Source organism: Biomphalaria glabrata, chromosome 8, assembly GCF_947242115.1.
Source record: "Biomphalaria glabrata chromosome 8, xgBioGlab47.1, whole genome shotgun sequence".
NCBI lineage: Eukaryota > Metazoa > Mollusca > Gastropoda > Planorbidae > Biomphalaria > Biomphalaria glabrata.
In genome coordinates, this window is record NC_074718.1 from 46,920,935 (window position 1) to 46,944,836 (window position 23,902).

The 23,902-nt window shown below is 33.4% G+C and overlaps 1 pseudogene; it reads left to right on the forward strand.

Moving 5' to 3' along the window:
- LOC106061596 (dynein axonemal heavy chain 6-like) overlaps positions 1-23,902 on the forward strand; it is an 84,619-nt pseudogene that overhangs the window by 43,671 nt on the left and 17,046 nt on the right.

The following is a 23,902-nucleotide window of genomic DNA, read 5'->3' on the forward strand; positions in this document are numbered from 1 at the left end:
TTGAAAAACTTGACTTGCATTTTTCTAGAAACTACCACTTAAAAAATATGAAGCAAACTAATCTTCAAACAAATAATGTTTACTATTTAAGTAAACAAACAAAACTCAATAGTTAAAATTGTTCTTAAAAAAATATTAATATTGACACTTAATACAAATAGACATACAAGAAATGTTTAATTTAGAGCAAAACAAATTTGAATATTTTGTAGCAAAATATTTTGTCAACAAGTTACAATTAAGCGTAGCATCTGAACCATTACAACAAGAAAGTTCTTATTCATTTTACATTGGTGTTTTATCAAAAGGACTTGATTACATAGGTTTGACATTGCTATTTTATTGCCCTAAACACATATTATATAGAGGTTCCTCTTTCTGAACTTGTGATCTATAAAGGCAGATGAATAAAACTTGTGTTGCCTGATCAAGCAGTATTTACTCCAGACTGTCATCTTGATGCCCCGGGTTCAAACTCTGCGCACTGGTTTCCCCTGTCAACCTGAAGGAGGTGGGGGCTAGGAAATAAGGATATTCTATTCTGAAGTAACATCTGAAACATGTTTAACAAACAAGCTTATCTGTTTCTATAACCAAAGGTTAACTAGGGTGTCACGTGGCCAGCACAATGCCAACTGCCTTTTCTGTACCTATCATATATCAGGTACCCATTAGAGTTGGGTGCACTCAAGGCCTCAAAATAAATCATATATCAGGTACCCATTAGAGTAGGTGCACTCAGGGGCATCCAAAAATCATATATCAGGTACCCATTAGAGTAGGTGCACTCAGGGGCATCCAAAAATCATATATCAGGTACCCATTAAAGTTGGGTGCACTGAGGGGCCTCCAAAAAATCTCAAAATTAAAACTCTTCACTGTTTTTCAAACTTGAATCCCTCTCATCAGTTTGAAGCCAAGTGCTTCATCATTTGACTATCATGTCCCACAAATTTTGTAATAGTTTGAGTATTTCATTTACAGGACAATGTATCTAAAATGTGTGTAGAAATTCATATGAGTGTTACAGAAATGTCAGAGAGATTCTTCACCGAGCTAAAGCGTCGTTATTACACCACACCCACTTCCTACCTTGAGCTGATCAACCTGTACATTACCATGGTACAAGAGAAAACAAGGTACACTAATTTCTTCTAAATAAATATAATTTGAAAGAAGTGATCATAAATTGCACTTCCTATTAAATCCTAGAATAGAAACTACCGTCTATTGTTCTAATATTTCAAAATAAAAATGTCAGTTCTTCCTTATAAATATTTTTTTATTAAATAAAGCCAGACTTATTTCACATTTTTGGATGTTATTAATGTAAAAAAAAAACATTTATCTTGGATTGTACTAAATCTTGCTCTTCCTTTTCAACCATTGCACAAATCTATCCTTTTCAGAGAGACTCTTCTCAGCCCTTTAATCTTTCTCTATTTTTTTATCCTTAAAGTAATGTTCTTTTGCTTGACTTTGACATAAGTATATATTATTGGTTTAGAATAAGTTATTAGATTTGTCAAATGAGGTTAGTTAAAAATAGCTAAGTTGTAGTAGAGCTGATGGCTGTAAATATAGTAAGCTAAATCTGGATATAACGGAAGAAGTTTGATCTTTCTATCTAAGTTATGACTGTCACTAAATGGTTCATCTCCTTGGTTCTGGATGCACTGATATATATTGCTGGTGGCTAATTCTTAATGCTTATCCTAATTTAGTCATTTTTTGTGCTACTATTCTATAGTGCAGTTGCAGGTCACAGCTGGGACTGTGTAGCCATGTAAAATTTGTACTCCTCATTAATCTTTGGACTCAAAGAAAAAGCCTTACTATTATTATAGTGTAGTTGTATTTAAAAGGGATAGTTCAAATGGTATCATTATAAGTGTCCACAGACATCAATTAGTTTTTTAGACATATTTTAAAGCTAGGATTATCTTTAGTCATAATAAAAGTAATATATTTGTTACTCAGACATCTTATAATGTAATCAGGATCAACTAAAGAATACTAACGTATTAGATTAGGCTGTAGAAAATGTTAATAGCTTTACTCATTGTCGCTGCCTGGTTCTGGTTGTAGGCGTTGCGACGCGAATGTGTCCGAGTGTTGTAGATATTGCTGTAATGTTCTTTAATTAAGTACTTTCTCATACGCACTAGATTTGCAGGTGCGTGAGTACACTAGCACAAACATTCTGAATTATTAATAAACGCTCTTGTAGCAGACAAGAATTTTATTACATATAAGATATAGATCACAAAAGATATTGGTGACTTCAGCCATCACAAAATATAAACCAATAAAATACTGGCTGCTCATGCCATGTAGAATAAGTAATCACATCAACGAAATGTTCACAATATAAGTTCGAAGAAATCTCTTAAGTTAACACTAGATCAAGAATCTCTTCCAGTGATAGGCTTGTCCACTCTTTGATGTTGTCTTCCATTCACTTTCTTTGCCTCTTCTTTTTCCTGGTACTGTTCCCTGAACAATTGCAGTGTAATAAAATTCACTGATAATAACAATTATAAGTTGAGTGATTATTTAAGTTAATATTTGATGTAGAAACCAGTCAACATTTAAGAACAAAAGACCTCCATCAGTATTTCAATGCACTAATGAGATTCTAGGCTGCTTTTGATCTATTTTAGTATGTTCTGATTAGGCTCAGAAATGGCTGCTGTGGATTGTTTCAGAGCTCTAATCAATATGAAATATTTAATATGTATGGATAACAGTTTCTTTCAATTTATCAATCAGGTTCAGAAACAGGTGGCTATCGATGAAGCAAAAGCGAAAACAACTGCTGAAGAAACTCAGGCTATAGCAGATGATGCTCAGCGAGACTTGAACGAGGCGCTACCTGCGCTGGAAGTTGCAGAGAAAGTAAAACATTTTTATAAATTACAGACACTCTTTCTAAACAGAAGAGAGTTATAGATTAAGCATATCCATTTGTTAATCTAGTCATGTAAGTTAATAACAGACTTAAACTCACCTAAGTCTTGATTGCCCTGGATGATTCAGGCAACATGTTCCTTGCTGCAATAGCAATAGGGAAGAAACACTTGTACCAATTGTCCTACCAGATGGAATAAGAAATGTTACTTGTTACTTTATCTTTGTGTCTTTTGGAGTATTTCATTAGGTTGTGTTTTTGTATTTATAAGTTATGGTTAAGTGTTTTATGTATTATTATTCCATCCCATCCCATGGAGGGCTCTGGCCTGTTTCAACACATCCTTCCATTCAGATCTCTCCTGGGCCCTTCGTCTCCACGCTCTAACCCCAAACTGTTAAAGATCTGCTTCCACATCATCAATCCATCGCATTCAGGGTCTGCCTTTGGGTTGCCTGCCTTTTGTTTTTTGTCTGTATACGATTTTCTCTCCTCTGTTATCTGACATTCTTTCAAGGTGACCTGCCCAACATAGTCTGTTCTTTTTTTATTTCGGTCACTATTGGTGGGTCTTCATATAATTGATATATCTCTTGGTTAATGTGTGTCCTCCACCCAGTTTCATCCTGTATGGCACCATAGATTTTCCTAAGAATTTTTTTCCCCAAGTATTAATTAAATTTTCAGATGTCTTAGTCAGTGTCCAGGTCTCACTTCCACGCATTGCTGCTGGTCTTGTTATGGTTTTGTATATTATTTTCTTGGTTTTCCTTGAAAGAATGTATTATTACTTTACTTTTTAATCTTCTGTCATTCACAAAGTGTCATTACATGACAAGGTAGTAGTTCCTTCTCTGTCATTAAAAAATGATCTCATTTTCTTTTAACTCAAAAACTGCTAGGGAAGATTATCTTCATTTGAAAAACTGGACACACACATGGCATGAAAAGGTTGGGTATCTTGAGAGTTGCCCAATTTGATAAAAAAAAAATTTGCGAGAATGTTCTTTACTGATGACCATAATCTCCTTGTCTTCAATCTCATAATACTGCCATACACGGCTTCATGCCATGAGGTGCAATAATAAATAGCATTTCACAGTCATAAATGTCAATTTCATTTTCTTTGTGGGATCTCTTGAGAGTTGCCTATATATCACTTGGGAGCACTTTCCAGCTCATAGCTCCACATAAAATGTCATTTGGGAAGTCAATTTTCAGGCAAAAGAACTACATGTTCAGCCCCTCATAGTTCTGACCTTTTTGCTGTGGCAAAAGATCTTAAAATCTCATATGTAGTCAAACATTTTTCACTGGTTAAGTTTTTAGACATCAGAGATGGTAAGAGTTCAACTTTTTGATGTGACTGGAACATAAGGTCCAGGAATCTGAAGCATAGAAGGACTACAGTATTGTTAATTTTTAATTTTTGTACAAGTGCTTAGTCTTCTTGACCATACTTGTTTTTAAAGTCTGAGGCACTGTGGCATGCAACAAGGAAGTCTACCTCAGCATATAGGCTGGCATTTAGTTACCAGATAGACAAACATTTTTATGCTTACTAGTTTCTGGCCATCTTTAAAAATGTCTTGTTTCTTGGCAATTTTATTGGGAGGAGGTTGGTACAGAACTTTTGTCTTTGCTGCATTGATATTGAAGCCAAAGTTTTTGCTTTAGTGAAGAGGGTCAAGCTCTTTTTAAGACCCACTATATTTGAGGGAAGTAAAGTGCAGCCATATGTGAATAGCAGATCTCTGATTTAATCATATTTGACTTTTGCCTTTGCTATAAGTCTCTGAGATTTGTCTTGTTTTATGCTGTTTTTTTTTCAAATTTTAAACACATAAATAAATTTTAAATTTCATATTAACCACTTCATTAAAATTTTAAACACCTAATGTTAAGTTAAATTTAAACTTTAAAAAACTATATATATGTGAACTAATGAAACTCTCAGAAAAGATCTACACATAACCACTATGCATATGAAGTATTGATAACTGATCACCCTAGAAGAGTTGATTGCTGGAAAGCACTGAAGAGTTTAATGCTGGGGAAACAATACATTAATTGTATTAAACTCATGAGCTCTACCACATTTTCTCATCTTCTTCATCTACTCAGCTTAGCTGTAGGCTCTCTGCAGTGGCATGCTGTTCTTCCTAGTTGTTCCACACTGCCTTACAGAGTGTTAGTTATTCTAGGTTGTTCAGTTCAATTAAATTGTGACATTCTATAAGAAAATAATTGACAGTCTTGTAAGAAGATGACTACATCCTACGCGTCATGCATTTAGTCATGAGTATTAACCTGTGACCTAAATTCTGCTAAGTCACTGATTTTCTTGGCTAGATCAGGCAACCCATTCCAAGCTCTAATAGCACTGGGGAAGAAAGAGCATTTGTACAAATTTGTCATAGCATATGGAACAAGGAATATGCCTTTGTGTCTTTCTGAGTATTTTATTAGGTTTTGTTTTTGTATTTGAAGATTCTGGTTCAATGTTTTATGTATAATTGATTCCTTACTTTTGAATCTTCTATCCTGAAGGCTTTCTAAATTTAGTGATTTTACTAAAGGTGTTACTCTAGTCAAATGTGAATATTTGTTTGTTATAAATCTCACTGCTCTATTTTGTGTCTGTTCCAGTTTCTTAATGTTTTCTTGAGTTGAGGGGTCCCAAACAGAGGATGCATATTCTATTATGAGCTTAACAAACATTTTAGTTATGCTTAATGCTTTGTTTGATTTTTTTTGATAGTTTAATCAATATGGGGATTCCATGGCAGTTTTTCATTTATCATAACACCTAAGTATTTTGCGTTTTTAGTCTGTGTTACTGGTTAACCATGAGTAAGATAAGTGGAATTTATTTGTTTTAGTTTTTATAATAAGAATGACAATGATCTGTTATGACTCTGCGCTTTCAGGCTTTGTTAGCACTAGACAAAAATGACATTGCTGAGATACAAGTATTTACCAAACCTCCAGAACTTGTTCAGACAGTTCTAGAAGCTGTTGCCATACTCTTAGGCAACAAGTAAGTGGAATAAACAAACGAAACATTAATGTTTTATACTTGGTGAACGTCTAATGACCGTGACCTTCAGTAATTCATTGCACTAAAATGTTGATTGCATATGCAATAATTTCTTTCAGGACAGACTGGGCGAGTTGTAAAGCCATGCTGGCAGACACAAACTTCTTAAAAAAAATGTATGAATATGACAAAGAAAATGTCCCAGCCGCCAAGCTGGCTAAAGTCAGGAAATATACATCCATGCCAAGTTTTGTACCTGACGTTGTAGCCAAAGTTTCAAAGGTAACTAATTTAATTGTTAAATAATTTCTAAAAGTCATTAAATTATTTCTAAAAACTCATTAGACTGGATAATGAAAAGGTAAAAAGCTGGCAACACATGCATTAAATGGACAAAAAAATGGAGGATCTAGATTTCACAATATGATATCTGCCTCCAAAAACTACAACATGCTCATATAAAATTAAACAAGATCATTATAGAAGTGGAGAAAACTGGTTTAAAAATCAATGAAAAGAAAACTCAGGTGTTGAGAATAAATAAAACCAAGAAAAACCACAACAACGTCAAGGAGAAAACCTAGTAGAAAGAGATGATATTGTCTATATTAAAAGCAAAGAGGGATGATTAACATACATGTTTAAAATTAGATCAACTAGGCTAGTCATGTGTTTAATATTCTACAGAAGATCTGGTGTTAAAAAAAACAACTGTCACTACACAACAAAATGTGAATGTGAAATCATTTCTTTTATTTGGTTCAGAGACTTGAAGAGTAACACAGTCTAACATTCACCCACAAATGTTGTACTAATAAAATGATCTGTCTAATAAGTTAAGCCCACAGTATGTCAAAACAATTCCACTTTTCATTGAATGTTGTTTTGTTTGTTTTTTTTGCTTCTTTTTTATTTGCCAACCAGCAGTCTTCTAAGCAGAAAAACAATTTCTGTATTTGGTGTGGAAAAAAATGTCTATAGATGCATTATTATTATTTTTTTAGTAGACATTATATTTTGTAATCACATTGTTTATGGAAAAGTTTCATAGTGAATGTACATCTTAAATCATTAACTACTTACCTGAAAATATTTGTGATTTAATGTTTTGAAGATTGTTATAACCACAGAGTAATGATGGAATGTTGTTTGATAAATCTATTCTTCGTCCAGGCTTGTAAAACTTTAGTCCTATGGGTTCGAGCAATTGATGTTTACTCTGCTGTAGCTAAACAAGTTGAGCCAAAGAAACAAGCGTAAGTAATTAGCAGTCAAGGCATTAAATAATTAGCAGTCAAAGCGTTGCTATTTTTTAAATCATTCTAGGTCTAAGTAAAAAAATATTCAATTATATTTGTTTTCTTAGACTTGTTTTAATACAACTTTAGTGGTCATTAATTAGTAAACTTTGTACTAAATCATAATGATGTCACTTTGACAGTGGAACATGGGATATATATATATAGTATTATTACAGAAGTATATGTATAGTTGGTATATTATTATTACAAGATGTATTATCTCTTCCTTGTCAGACTGGCTGAGGCTCAAGACATTCTCAATGAGGTTTTAAGTGTCCTCAAAGCTAAACAAGACCAACTGGCTGAAGTGGAGAAACAAATTAAAAATCTTCAGGCTGTCTTTGACAAGAGTATGGCTGAAAAAAAAAGTTTGGAAAGAAACATGGCTGTGACTGCCGCCAGATTGAAACGCTCTTCCAAACTGACAACAGCTGATGAACAAGTAGGTTATTTTAAAATCTATGAGAACTATTATAACATTAAAATATGATTCTTAGTCAGACTTGGCCTACTGGGCGTAGTTTTTATAATATCAAAAATAAATTGAAATGATCAAACAAAAATATCACCTTGAGGAATAAATTAACGATTTGAAAATATGTGCATTCATTCACTAAAACCATATTTCCATACTGGAGATGAGACATGCATGGCACACAGTCTTAGAAAGAAGTGTGAGACTACAATGATTTTGTCACTTTTTTGGTGTGATTTTTTTTTCATATTTCTACTTTAAAAAAATATACATTTCAATAGCTCAACTATCTTTGAAACAACATCTCAATCTCATGATTTCATGTTTAAATAAGGATGGGACATTACTAGAAACTCATTTAGTTCTCATCTTTATCATTGAAATATTTATTCTCTGCTCCTTGAAATATTTATTCTCTGCTCCTTGAAATATTTATTCTCTGCTCCTTGAAATATTTATTCTCTGTTCTGCAAGGTTGTTAAAAGTGGTAATGGATATAAGCACTCCACTACCTAAAAAATACTTTCAATGGCTTTCAGATAGCCTCTGACAAACAGCCTCTACCCGTTAGATGTTAGATATGGGAGAATTGTTATCACTAACTGGGGAAAATGTGTAACCAGTGCCTAAACCAGTAAGCTTCAGGCTTAAGGGGCTCATTAGCCTTGGTTGGCTACCCACCTAGGAGAAGGAAAACTGAATTCAAACCTCTGCTGCCTTGCGGCTATACCCAAATATGTGAAAGGCTTTGGGAGTCTATCTTGAGGAAAAATAAGGAGCAGACAAACCTTAAGGCAGTTTGCAGAGCCTGCGCCACCGCATTTCGCATTCTGTATCAGCACTTGCTGTTCCTTTGGATTCATCAGCTGTGCTGAGAAATTGGAAAATAGCTGTTTGGGTTACATTGTTCCAACCATAACTAATGCCCAGGCATTCATCTCATTTCTCATTTCCATAGTAATTTTGCAACTGAAAGAGGCCATAGTATTTGTTCTCTTTCTACATCATGTTTCTTATAGGTTCGTTGGGAGGAAAGTGTTGCCAACTTTGATGTACAGTTGAAAAATGTAGTAGGAGATGTTTTTATAGCAGCAGCTTGTGTAGCTTACTATGGAGCCTTTACTTCTACTTACAGGCAAAAACTTGTAGAAGGTAAGTCTAAACATCAAAAACAATGTACTTTTAAAATGTTTAGATACAGACACCCTTGAAAACTAGTACCATTGAGAGAGAAAACTGGTCGTGTGGTATGCCTTTAGAACTGTCATCAGTTTGAACCCTTCCCACTGCTGTCTGCTTTGGTTCTCAAGAAGTTTAGATTGGTACATGATAATCTTAATTTCTGAATGAATGTCCAAAACTTAAAAAACAAAACCTTTATTAATGCAATGTCTGCTTATACCATATTAACTGATTGTTTTTTGACTAGCTTAAGTATTGTGTTGGATACATAAATAAATTTTTTAGACCTTTGTAGCAGCTTTTGATTCATTTCAGTTGTAAGTTTTCCTAATTGCCCATTAATCTTGATACATGGCAACTAATCATCCTCAATAAGAAAATATGAAAAGTACAAAATGAATTAGGTTTTGAAAATGGTGAAGGCTGTTTCTAAAAAATGTTTATAAAATGTTTTACATGTTACGGATGTTCCTTCAAAGATAAAGATAATCTACTTTCTAGTCCAAACCTCCTGCTTTCTGCTTTTGAATTGATCTTTTGAGACTGTATACCTTCCTGGACAAACATCAAATTATACAAACTTCTTGTTCTCATAACTCTTGAAAATATTACTAGGTCTAGCTTGATTTTTCATTATTTAGTTATGCTTTACTCTCAGATATATGATTTAGTAGTTAGAAACAAAATATTTTACATCAATTATTATTAACTTAGAAGGCGCGGTGGCTGAGCGGTAAAGGGCTTGACTTCCTAACCGTTGTCCGGGGTTTGAATCCTAGTGAAGACTGGGATATTTAATTTCAGGATCCTTGGGCGCCTCTGAGTCCACCCAGCTCTAATGGGTACCTGACATTAGTTGGGGAAAAGTAAAGGCGGTTGGTCGTTGAGCTGGCCACATGACACCCTCGTTAACTGTAGGCCACAGAATCAGATGACCTTTACATCATCTGCCCTATAGACCACAAGGTCTGAAAGGGGAACTTTACTTTACTATTATTAACTTAACTGTATCTTGTATTTCTCACATTTAATTATTTGTTAAAAACTTTTAGAAATATTTATATTAAGAAAGAACATTTTTAAGAAAATAACATAACCTAAATATTACCACAACGACCAATTGATATGACTGAAATACTCTGATGTATCTAGCATGAATACTTAGATTCATTATAAGACATTTGAATGTATTTAATAATTTGGATACAAAAACTTTTCTACAGGTTGGACTAAACGATTGATTGAGCTTCAAATACCTGCAACAGAAAATATGACTCTTGTGTCAGTCTTGGCAGATATATATGAAATTCGACAATGGAATGCTGACGGTCTGCCAAGAGATGCTGTGTCAATTGAAAACGCTGTTCTTGTAACTAAAGGTCGCAGGTGGCCTTTGATGATTGACCCACAAGAACAGGTAAAGTTTCTAAGTAAACAAATAATGTTTCTAGTATGTACTTGTATTGATTAAAGCTGAGTATTATTGTTGACACTTCTTTCAGGCCAACAGATGGATCAGAAATAGAGAGGCTCTAAATAAGCTTAAAATTATTAAATTATCAAATTCCAACTTTCTGAGAACACTGGAAGCTTGCATAAGAGCAGGTTTACCTGTTTTGATGGAGGATGTTGGTGAAGCTTTGGATCCAGCACTAGAACCTGTCTTGTTAAAACAAACCTTTAAACAGGTAACATTTTTCTATTACATCTAAACATTTAAACACTTTATTGTATACCAAAATTTTCTCTGTGTGTGTAAAAGCTGTGTTTGTAAAAGCAAAAAAGTTTAATGATGGAGTAATGTCTCCTGACTTGTTACAACTTCACGTAATCTACCCTTGGACTCCAATATGTTTTGAGGGTTTGGTCAGTGCAACATTCAATTCATTTCTCCATCTATAACTAAAGTGCTTTACATGACAAGTAACATATCAAGCTTTAAACTCCTTTAGGTATTTGAACCTTTTATGTAACCTTATTGACTTTTTCAGTTATATATTCATAAGTAAGGTCACTTTTATCAAATTTGACACTATGAAAATGCTTCATTTCTAAGGACTTAACATGTTTCTCTATAAGAGTAGATTCAAAAATTTTGAGTTTTTTGGTGTTCCTAATTAGGTATTTGTGAAGTAAAGCTATTGCTTGCTTTAATCCCAGGATTCTCAAAGAGATGCCCAGAACAGTGTTAATGCAGAGTGTTCAGATGCAAATGTATTGTTGAACAGAGAGGAAAAAAAATGTTACTGTAATCTTTTAGAACACTAATCTTGGTTGCTGAAGTTTTCAAAATATATTTTGTACAAAAATAAATAGTATAGTGTTGTAGGTAACTGTGAATGAAAAAATGCGAGGCTAAAATGATAATACATAAAAGGTTAAGGATGATTTTATGGAATGCCTACCCCCTTCCCATTTGCCAATGCTTTCAATGAATTTCTTAGTGTTGTATCTGGTCTCCTTAGTGGTTGTCTTGGAATGTTCCTGGTTTTTTTTTAATAGAGTATATGTAGTCATAACGTATTTCCAATTAGAAAATTATTTTCTGGTCAGAGCCTACTTGTTATATTATAGCAGAGAACAGATCATCTTATCCTATCTTGTCTGCTTACCATATTCCTTTGTAGATTGAAATCTAGATAATGATATTTTAAACATTCTCGAATATCATTCTCATTATAACTATGTTATGGGCTGATTTATGATAATTTTTCTTTCCTTTTCTAAGGGAATGAACTAAGTTTTATGTTTAGGCTCACAATAGATTTTATTGGAATTATAAGAAAATATAAGATGGAGTTCATTTGCCCCTGAGTCCACCCAACTCTAATGGGTACCCGACTTTAGTTGTGGAATGTAAAAGCGGTTGGTCGTTGTACTGGCCACATAACACCCTGCTTGTTAACTGTTGGCCATAGAAACAGATGACCTTAACATCATCTGCCCCATAGATAGCAAGGTCTGAAAGGGGCAACTTTACTTTTACTTAGCTCCTGTCTCATGTTTACAGGAAATATTCAATGAACAGCTATTTGGATGTAATCTTTAAAATTAAAACAAAAGTTAGTTTATCTTGTAATATTTCTAAAAGTAATGAAGTCTATTCACATGTAAAATATTTCACATGTTCCTTCAGATTTGATGGTAATTTCATCCTAACCAAACCTCTCGCTGAACTGTAGGATATGAATCTGGTACTATTGAGACCATCCGAACAACAGTCCAGCCAGCATATCACACTACCTGACTCCCATCAATTAAATAATAAGGACAAATTTTAGCATGAATAATATTATAATAAATGAAATGACCATAAATAGAATCATGATGAATCAACTAGTAATGAATGAGATTATTATAAATAAAATCAACATGAGTGAAATTATAATTGAATTTGTCATGAATGAGCTTAAAAGGAAATTGGAAGGACAGAACTTGCAGTTAAAAACTAAATTTTCAAAGTGATACCCAATGTATAGAGTTTTAGGCCAACATTCTGATTTAATAAAAATTACTTTTTAATCTTTTTTTTCGTTGTCTTTTTCAGGGTGGGCGTGTGTTGATTCGCTTGGGGGATAGCGATATAGACTATGATCGAAACTTTCGCTTCTATATGACCACCAAACTTTCTAATCCACATTACTTGCCAGAAGTCTGCATCAAAGTAACAGTTATCTATTTCACAGTCACCAAGAAAGGCCTTGAAGATCAACTTCTTAGGTTGAAAATTTCTTTCGCATCTATTTTTTTTTTTTTCTTGTTACATACATTTTATTTTAGCTCTGGCTTAACATCCAAAGCATTCTTTCAAGACTAAATTAACCAGTCGAATTGTTAAAAAGTTTAAAAAAAAAAAAAATAAGATTGGTTAAACTAAATACATTACAATTTTTATTACTACTATAAAATCTACTTTTATGTAAATCTACTTTTATGTAAATGTTGTTTTATTGTTTTGATTATGAAAATATATAATTTTTTTGGGAATACAATCTGTTTTTAAATAGACTAATTTTTAACTAGGAGCAGTAAAAATTTCAACTAGTTACATTTAAGGGGAGGTATCCCTAGAGAAAATCGAGTTTTAGGTCTAGGATATCGATTTTTAACTAATAACATAATTAAGTAGATCAACCATTTTTCATTACATTACAATCATTTTTATTGCTTAAATCTGTGTCTAAAACATGTTTTATGTTGTTTTTGTAAGGCCTATGAGACAAAATTTTTATAAAATTTCTTGAAAAGTACAAAAATGGCCCTTGGTTACGCCATCTCTATTATAAGCAAATCATTGTTTGACTATCGATGTTTGGTATGGTTTTTTTCCTCACGATCTCTAGTTTTATAAAGACGCCTCGTTTTCGCTCTATGTTTCATTCAATTTCGGTAATGATCGGAAATCTTCGGTCAACTTTTGAAGCAAATTAGATTATTTTTAGCCTTGCTAATAAATAAAGAAACGCCATTGGTTGATTTTGCCCCCGTGGTCGGAATCCCCGTAACTACTTTTGTTATTTCCGACTATCGATAATAGACTTTATTTCAATGGCGAAGTCTACACGTTGACTTTCTTTTCTGTTCATGTGTGCATTTTCTTATTTATTCAACAGTTACAGTATATATATTTCTTTTTTTATTCATCAAATATTCTAGATCTGCTTCACCTTGTTTTTTATAAATGGCTAGACTCAACAAAAGGCTATTGAATTGAATCAATTGAAGCAAGCTCGAATGAGTCGCAAATTAGATCTAGAAAGAGTTACTGGTAAATCTAAGACTCTAGTCGATCTAGATAAATCTAGTACTTCCACAACAAGTTCTAGATCTATATCTTCATCAACACCTAGCCCTACTAGATCTAGATCTGATTCATCTTCTGGACATAATATTACGGCAGCAGTTGAAATTGAGAATGTGTCTACCGAAGCCAATAAAAGTGAGGCATTGGCATCTAGATCTAAGTCTAGTAAACTTCATTTAGATCTCAATACCAGGAGTAAAAGTAAAATTATTGACATTCCCAAATTAGATGTTGATAATTTAATATCCACCACTCCACACACTAACAGAACAATAGTTGAATTTGACCAACTTCAGGCCCTTATACAGCCTTTACTTTGTCCTGGCTGCAATAAGTCTTCATTAAAATTAAATTCTGATGAAAAATGTCGCAAAGGCCTGTCTGTTAAACTTAGCATTAACTGTGAAACATGCAGGACAGTTGTAAGTAGCAACCATACATCAGGTTATTCTAAAGAAAATAAAAGATATTCTGTTAACAATTCTGCAGTTCTATCATCAATCTTATGTGGATTAGGTTCCTACACATTTAACAAACTGTGTGAACATTTAGACATACCTGGAATGTGTAAAAAAAACTTTCTAAATATTACTAAACTAATTTACAATAAAGGTGATGATATCCGACAGGCCCTAGAACTTAAAACTGTTGACCTTATTCGTCGAAAGCATGCGGAGGAAAGTGGAGTTTCTATAAACGAAGAAGATATCATTGATATTGATGTCTCATATGATGGCTCGTGGCTAACCAGAGGACACACTTCACATATTGGAATTGGATGTGTTGTTGATGTGTTAACAGGATATGTTTTGGATTTCCACATAGTTTCAACATTTTGTTTGGTCTGTCAAACCACTGGCAGAAAGATTAAAGAAAAATCCCCATCACAGTATTCAGAATGGTTTGAAACACACAAGCCTTTTTGTGAAATCAACTACACAGGTGAGGGTCTATTAAATATAATTTACACTTCTATCAAGTCTTTGTGTATAGTTTTTAAATTCTCTTCGCTAAATTTTTATTAGCTTTGCTTTTTTTGTAGATTCACTAAATAATATTAACAAGTTTCTAAACTGTTTGATTTTCTTTATATTTACAGGTTCATCAGCTATGATGGAAACACATGCCGCAGAGGTATTATGGCTGAGGTCAGTTACAAAATTTAAGCTTCGCTACACATCAATGTTATCTGATGGAGATGCTAAATCTTTCAAAAGAGTAACTGAACTTAAACCTTATGGTGACATTCCCATAGTAAAAGAAGAATGTGTCAACCATGTTGGTAAAAGGATGGGATCTGCACTTCGAAATTTAGTTGCTGATTGTAGCAAAAAAGGTACTTCTCTTGGAGGCAACGGGCATGGTAAACTAACTCAAAACACTATAAAAAAGTTAACACTTTATTACTCTAGAGCTATTAGAAAGCATAAAAATGTTTCTGATATGCAGAAAGCTATAATGGCATCTCTTTATCATTGCTTGTCAACTGACAAATCACCGAAACATCAATTGTGTCCAACTGGATCTGGCTCGTGGTGCTTCTACAATGCTGCTGTTGCTAAAAATGAGACTCCTGGTCCACATAGCAAGCTTCTCTGCACTCCTCTAAATTATAAGCTACTAGCTGACCACTTAAAACCAATATATAAACGCCTCTCCGAGCCAGCCCTCTTACAACGTTGTTTGCTAGGTGCTACCCAAAACGCCAACGAGTCTTTGCATTCCAAGATTTGGAGTACTTGTGATAAAAAGAAATTTTCTTCTTGGAACAAGGTAACATTTTCAGTGATATCCTCTATTTATGACTTTAACTTTGGATTTGCTGCTTCAAAAATAATGAAAAATATTCTGTTCTGCAAAAACACGTTTCATGCCCATCGTCTTGGTTTAAGTCGACAGAATCAACAATTAAGTGGGTCGGCGTATAAAAAAAGTAAAGTGGTCATGAGACGACTCCAGATGAGGAAAGATGCAAAAGCTCGAAGGGAACTTGAGTTAAGAGATGCAGAGGGACCTACTTATGAAGCAGGACAGTTTTAGCTGTTTTTTTTTCTGCTTTTTTCTTCTTTTTTCAGAAATCAACAAATATAAATTTCACGTAGGTCATTTAGCTGTACACATGATTTATCCTAAACTAATTGTTTGATTTTAATGAAATTTGAAACACTTGTTCTAGACATGATATACCTTACTTGTATAATGAATTTTTGTGAAACTTTTTAATACTTTTTTCTAAGTTTTCAAATCTATACTTTAAACTCATTTTTCTCAAAATGTTACTTTTTGCACATATCATTATGCCTTACTAGGAATTTCTCCTAAACTACTTGATAGATTTCAATGAAATTTGAAACACTTCTTAAGGACATCATTTACTTTACTCGTACAATGAGTTTTTTTCAAACTTTTATTTACTTTTTTTTTTAAAGTAATTTAAATTAATATTTATCCTGTTTTTTATGCCTAAAATATAACTAAAAATTCAAAAATTTGTAAAAAAAAAAACATACTTAAATCTTTAATTCTGACGTTGTACCAATTTAGAGGATCCTTTTCTCTTATCTTTAAATTCAATTTCATGTAATTTTGATCAATAGTTTTTACAAAATTCAGAGTTTTAATTTGTATACAATAAACAATATGGCCGCCGTTACCATGGCAACCATCATTCAAACAACTTTTTTTTTAGCATTATTTATTTTAGAATATCATTATATGTTACCATAACAAATTTCAAAGGCCTAGCTTCAGAAATAAGAAAAATAAGATTTTCAGGGATACCTCCCCTTAATAGGTCAGACATGAAAAGGTTGTTTTTCTTTCTATTGGTTGTAGTGATGTTGTCAGTTTAGAGAGACCAGACTTGGAAGAACAAAGAAATGAACTCATCATGAGAATCAATGCTGATAAGAACCAGCTGAAATCTATTGAAGATAAAATTCTGAAGTTACTTTTTGAATCGGAAGGAAATATATTGGACAATGAAGAACTTATCAATACATTGAATGATTCTAAGGCAAGTATCACATAGGCCTTGAAATGTGAGAGTTTCACATGTGTGAGTTTCACTTGTTTCCATTGGTAATGTGGGTGTTTATGACCATTAAAGCATCAATCAAATGTCCCAAGTACATCTTGAGGATCTCTCATTCCTTATATCTCTCGGCAGAAGTAACACAGCACTAAAATATTTTTTTTTATAATTCCAGTAGCAGAGTTTAATATATAATAATGATCATATAATTATAATGTGATTTAGAAAACAAAGATGTAGAAGACTAGAAATCAAATAGAAAAAATACCATTATGTTTTGTTAGACTTGGTTCAAGAAAAAACAATGTGCATAAGGTTAAACAAAATTCTAATAAGATTAAGATGGGTCTGACAATATTACCAGAAAATTATATCATGAGGGTGTCTACCAATAAATTTTACTGCTATTGGGAAAAAATTGGTTTTAGTTGCCAATTTAAAGTAAAAACATCAAGTAACAGTGTATTTCTGATCAACTTAAAGAAAAATATTGAATGGTTTCTTGACAGGTCACCTCAGCAGTTATCAAAGACTTACATTGAATTGTTTCTTGACAGGTCACCTCAGCAGTTATCAAACAAAGACTTGCTGAATCCGAGATAACAGAAGAAAAGATCAGTGTAGCCCGGGAGAAATATCGCTGTGTTGCTGAGAGGGGTTCTGTTATGTACTTTGTGGTGTCTGACATGGGGGAAGTAGATCCCATGTATCAATTCTCTCTCAAGTATTTTAAACAGGTAAAGGAATAGATAAGCCATAAAATCATCACATTAGTATGTGTACTTTACATTCTTAAACCAATAAGTATTGATCTTAGTACCCAAAGTTGATCTCTTTCATATTGCAGTGGGCCCATGTATAAATATAAATTTTAAACTTTACCCATATTTACTTAATATACACAAGTATTTAAAAATGATATTGTTATAAATGAACTTATTGATGTGGGTAAGGTTAGATGTGCATATGACACGCTCACACAGGTGACAGAAGCCAGCTTACTGCTAGCAGTGAACAGGGATGAGGGACGGCCCTTCAGGGACACTCTACTTGAAAATAGGTTGTGATGTGGTCATGTGATTTGTCTAAAAAAGGTCTGGGGACATTCTGTCATTTCCTAGTAGGCCTTCAGGGGCCCTTTATAAAGAGTAGAGGTGGCAGAGTCAAGATAGTCTGGTGGAGTCCAGTATGAGTTCAGGACAAAACAGATAGTCTAGTATGATTCAATTAAGTAGAGCAGTACCTTTTTGTAAGGTTATCTACAGTGAAGCGCTTGTGCAGTCTTTCAAACTTCCAACTGTACAGTATTTGACATAGTTTATTAGAGTTGATAAAGTACCCGGCAATCTGAGTCCAGTGTTTCCAGGCAGCCAGATAGATAGTCATAACAATTAAAAACAGATAATTTACTCATGTATAAGCACATGTGTTTTTTTCTCATATTCTTTGACAATCAGTATATGTCTTATCCAAAATATCCATTATTTACAGTTAAAGTTTGAGATAGTGTCATTATTAACTAATTTAGAAAATTCATTTTAAAATGTTTAGCTTCTTTGTGTATTGTGTTGCTGATGGGCAGAACCACTTTAAACATTACCCCTGTAAGCCGATAATAATAATAACCTTTATTATCCATGAATGCTTTGCTAGATGGTATATTAGATGACAATGACGCTAACCTGCAACAAATTTTAGCACTGCAGCTATGGTTCTTGACAAGGCTAGATGGGATTCTTCTGTAAAATCCATTGTTTCTTTGTGATTAAAAGAATTAATTACAAGGTGTCAACATTTTTGTCATCTGTGCCTCTGTAATAAATTGGTAGGGTTCGAAAACAGGACAAGACAGTAGTAAAAGGACCAAGGAGCCATCTGTATGAGTATGGTGTAGAAATTAGTTTGGTGTATATTTTAGAAAATCTGAAACAAATTTGAAAAATGAAATGATGCTAGAATAGAGTAGTTTTCTCCCCTACACCCACATTACTAATAAAATAAAAAAATAAAAATCTCCCTCCCCATCATCTGATTGTCTGAAAGGAAAATTGATCCAGTCCAAAGTTAGAAAATCATGTCTGAGTTTAATTTGAATTTTAGCCTTTATTTTTCCAATGTTTCAAATGCTTAGGATTCAGTCAGAAACATCTTAACCATTTTATTATTTTAAAATTTTATTCAGCTATTTAACAATACAATCTCAACCAGTGAGAAGTCTGATGACCTTCAAACACGACTGGACATTTGCTTAGAAGAGACTACAGTATGTATTTACAAGAATGTTTCTAGGTAATTCTTGTATTGTTACCTGCATTGTGTCTCATGGTTTCAGTAGTATTGACATTACTGGAATTGGTGTTATGCAAATAAGCACTCCACTGCCTATAAAATGCTTCCAATGTCATGCGTCTCAACTAGCCTCTGACAACTAGTCCAACTCAGATATTGGATCCGGCTTGAACTGTTATCTGTAAAGAAGAGCACTGGTGCTTTAACAAGTAATCTTCACGCAGGAAGGGGCTCCTTAGATTGCTGGCTACCCACCTAGGAGAACGAAAACTCTAATTCAAATCTTTATTCATTGCAGCTATATCCAAACATTGGGAAACTTTTCAGGAGTCAACCCTGAAGAAAAATCAAGAGCCAGTGACCCTTGGGTAGCTTACAGTGCTACACCCTGGCAGAGTCTGGGATGCCGATAAAATTTACTCCTTAACTTTATTGGCATTAACCTTCATTTGGATAGATCAGCTGGTTGGGAGGGGGGGGGGAGGACTGCTGCAAGTGTGACATGGTTCCAATCATAGCCTATGTATTCATCTCAATTACATGAGACCAATAGTTGTTTCATAACTGAAGGAGGCCATAAAATAATCAAATGTATCTCATAGTGCCTCTAGTATATGGTTTTGTGGGTCATGCTTTATTTTGTAGTATGCTTGGTCCCCTTTCACATCCTTCAGATGCAGATGATGCAAAGGTCATCTGTTTCTATTACTGATGGTTAACAAGGGTGTTCTTAGCTAATGCCAAGTACCCATTATTTATATTGCAAATCTTAAAGAATTCATTAACTAAATTAACTTTGATCTTACTTACAGATTAATGTGACATGTGAAATGAGATATTCCTCTAGTGGTTGCTTTGATTTTCTTTCAGAGGTCTCTTTGAAAAACACAAGCTTGTATTTTCATTTTTGCTTTGCTCAGAGATTATGAAAACTGAAGGGGAAATAACTCCCTTGGAGTGGAATTTTTTTCTCCGTGGACCTATTGGAGGTATAGAGAAGGTACTAGACATTTTGATTAATATTTCTCTTCTTCTCTTATTTCAACTTCATTTATTTTAGGAAATGCCTTCACAGAAATGAAATGACTTTCTAGAGATCCTAGAGATATATAAATATGTTATCATTTTATTATATACATTAGGAATAAAAAGTTTTAAATAATAGTACACTTGTATGGAGTAGTGATTTTCTGTGACCGTGGCTGTGTATCGATGATTAGCCTCTTTATGCAGAAAAGACAGAAGAGAAGTTACAAAGGGAAGATTATAAGTTTCAAGAGATGTAAAATGCTGAATGCCACAGAATTTTCTGTACATCTTAAAGATTGTAGCTTATTCAAATCAATTAGATTTGAGAGTTTAAATTTATATAACCATTGAGAATCAACACACTTTGTCACCACTGACAACTTGACATATTTATGGATTATTTAGAATCTCATTGAAAGAGGAAGGTTAAACAATTATAGAACACACAACTTCTATCAAAATAAAAACTTTTTTTCTTTTATTGTAATTAAAAGCCATTACATTTTCTACAGCAAAATGTCCCCAAACCAGAAAACACAACGTGGCTTCCATTAAATGTTTGGAAAATGGCCTGCGAGATGAGTGACACATTTGAAGACTTCCGTTACATCCATTATGATTTGGATAAAACACCTGTATGGATAAGACTGGATGAAGGCCCTGAGGTAATGATAACGATAACAAAATGCATTACCCATATAAAAAAATATTAAAACAATCAGTCTCAATCAAACTGAAGGCTACATATCTTAATAATTAGGACATATCTTCAATAAAGATCATTTCATTCTGTGAAATCTGTCTCTTTAATCTATTTGTACATAATAATGAGAGACTTAACTCTGCAAAGGCATTGTTTTTCTGGCTGATTCAGGCAACCCATTTCAGGCATAGGAAATAAATAGCACTTTTAAGAATTTCTCCTAGCATTTAGAATGAGAAATATGCCTTAATCACTTGTCATATATTAAATTGTTTTATTGTGGTTCTAAATTATACAAAATATTTTACAGTTTGTGGCATAGTAACCATGGCACAAATGGGTTCCGTGAGCCCAGGCTCATTACCAATCTCTTAAAAACAAAATGTGTTTTAATGTTTTGAATTCTTACTTTTATTTCCCATTAATTCTGTGATTATAATTTTTAAATCGTCTGCAGTATATTGTAATTTGATAAAGAAACTGATGGGGCCTCCGTACAGGATGACTAAATTTAGTTTTGTCATTCTAGATTCATTGTTTTAATCCTGTGCCCAAGAGTCTCTTGCTACCCCTTCTGTTTACTCTGTAATGCTAGCCAAACACATTTTCTGTAATAGTATATAGCCTGGTGAGCCAATACACATAAAGCGATGAACAATCAAAATAAGCACTATATTTCTTATGGTCATAAAGAATTCACATTAGTCTGAACACATTTGGATGAACCTATAATAAAAATCTGTCGTTGAAATCATTAATGTATACTGTGTACAGCTCTCTGTACTTTAGTTCCAGTGTTACTGAATTAGACTCAGATGGCAAGTCCAGTCACATTTATTGGGTTGGTTAGTTCTTAGCTTCATATCAGGATTTCCTGACCACAAACTCACGAAGCTCTATTACTATCTTAAAAAGCTGAACACATGGACCAAATGAAGATCGTAAAATTAAGAGCAGATAGTTGCTATCTTTGCACCAAAAATGCAACAGCTTTTGTTGAACCTTATGATGATAATATTCATGAGGTCGAAATGCATTTTATTGATCAAGCCAGTTACCTGATGAAAAAACAACCACAAAAGTGCAAACATAAAAAAAAAAACAAAAGCAGAAGATGCAGATTAAGGAGACGCCCACAAAAATTCAGACTTAACAAACAACCAGCAAGCTTGCAGACAAAAGAAACAAGCATGAAGATTAAGACAAGAAACAATTAGCAGAAAATGCAGACATAAGAAAAACACCTTGAAGATACAGACATAAGGAACAACAGGCAGAAGATGCAGACATAAACCTTTAAATTCAAGAGTGTAAATTTGAGCCTCCAACTAGGAACAATTAAGTGACTTGGCATCTTTCACACAAAAATTGTAGTGCTTGTGACAATAACAAAACAATAGTGCCTTGTGACAAAAATAAAGTTTTTTATTTCACTTTCTCTAGTGGGTATTCCCATTTTACATAATGATTTATCAATCTATGTAAGCAATGGACATAAAGTTTATACAATAACTGTTGGAAATAAAGAAAATGAACAAGATAACAATTATTTTGGTGTATGATTAGTTTAGTTCTTTCCTTGTAAATCCTAGGCACAATTTGAACCGAAGGGGGTCTGGGGTGAAGGTTATGAAAATGATTTAATGTATCAGTTGTTGTTGTTATGTAAACGTGTGCTTGTAACTATCCATAAGAATGTGTTCAGCAAATATTAGAGATGTGTGTTGTGTAGTCATTCAGTGTATTTTGACTCTATTGTACTATTATGTTCCTAACAGGAGGCAAGAGAAAAAAGTGTTTTTCTTTACAATAACTGTTAACAGAATTTTAAAAAGGCTCATTTTATTAACAAGGATGTATTTTATATTCAGCTTGACTTGGGCCTTTAGGTCTAGGTTTTACAATGTTATGAATGCAAGAAGCTTGTGAAAGTTTCTGCGTTTTAAAATTGTATAGATTATAACTGAGAAAGCATGATTTTTTTTATATCAAAAACTTTAGGTTCGAGCCAATCCTCCTCCAGAGCGCTATCTCTACGCTGTCTTGGATCCCCCTGAATATAACGATGGTGATCTGCCTCTTCCAGATAGAGTTAATGGAAATTGGAATGATCGCCTGACAGCTTTTCAAAAATTAATGTTTGTTAAAGTTTTCCGTGAGGAAAGGGTGAGTTTTCAATTAAAAGTTTTGTTGTGTGCCCAAATGAAAGAGCATCATACTCACGTCTTACAAACCAGTACATAGACCTACTATTCTAACTGTGAAACTGGCAAATGGGATCAAAGGATCTTGCGCCATAGCCTTAAGTTTTCTTACCTTGGTCATAGTTTAAATATTAGATCTATGTTCTGCGGCACAGGTTCTCTGAAAAATCACATCACATCTTAGATCCCTGGGTTAGGGCAGTCAATTGGATAATCTAGATCTATGGCCAGCTAACCAAACTCCTTCCCAGTTAAAGGCTCATTCTGGCTTTTTACAATATGATGAATTAAAAACAATGCTTACACTCACAATGTTCAAATGTTTAAAAGGAGTTGATATTCTCTGTAACATGAATTAACTTAATGTTGAGGTAGAAAGACTAATGGAATAGATCTAGATCTAGATTAATCTAAATTGATACCAGGGTTATCCTTCAATGCTAATAGATATCTTGGGGCTATTGAGACTGTTGATCCATTGAAAATGATAGAAAAAAGTAGCAGTTAGGATCAAAATAATCTTCTAACTATAAAGCACTGTGTGTAAATTTTTTTCAACATAGATATTTTTCTTGGGTTTTATGTGAAAAAAAAATTAATTATATCCTTTTTGGATTTATTGTTAACTTTTATATTATGTCAATTCTGTTTTTATCCTAGACAACATTTGCAGTGACAGAGTTTGTTTCTGAATGTTTAGGGAAACAATTTGTTGAAAGTCCTCCTGTCACATTGCCAGAACTTTATGAAAGTATGTCTAAGACTACTCCACTGGTCTTCGTTCTTTCTCCAGGATCAGATCCAATGACATCATTTCTACGTTTTGCTAAAGATATGGGAGTTCATGAAAAGTAAATACAGACATTTTTTCAATAAATATATTCATTAAATTAGTTTTCTACCATAAATGTCTTCTTTAAATTAAGCTAA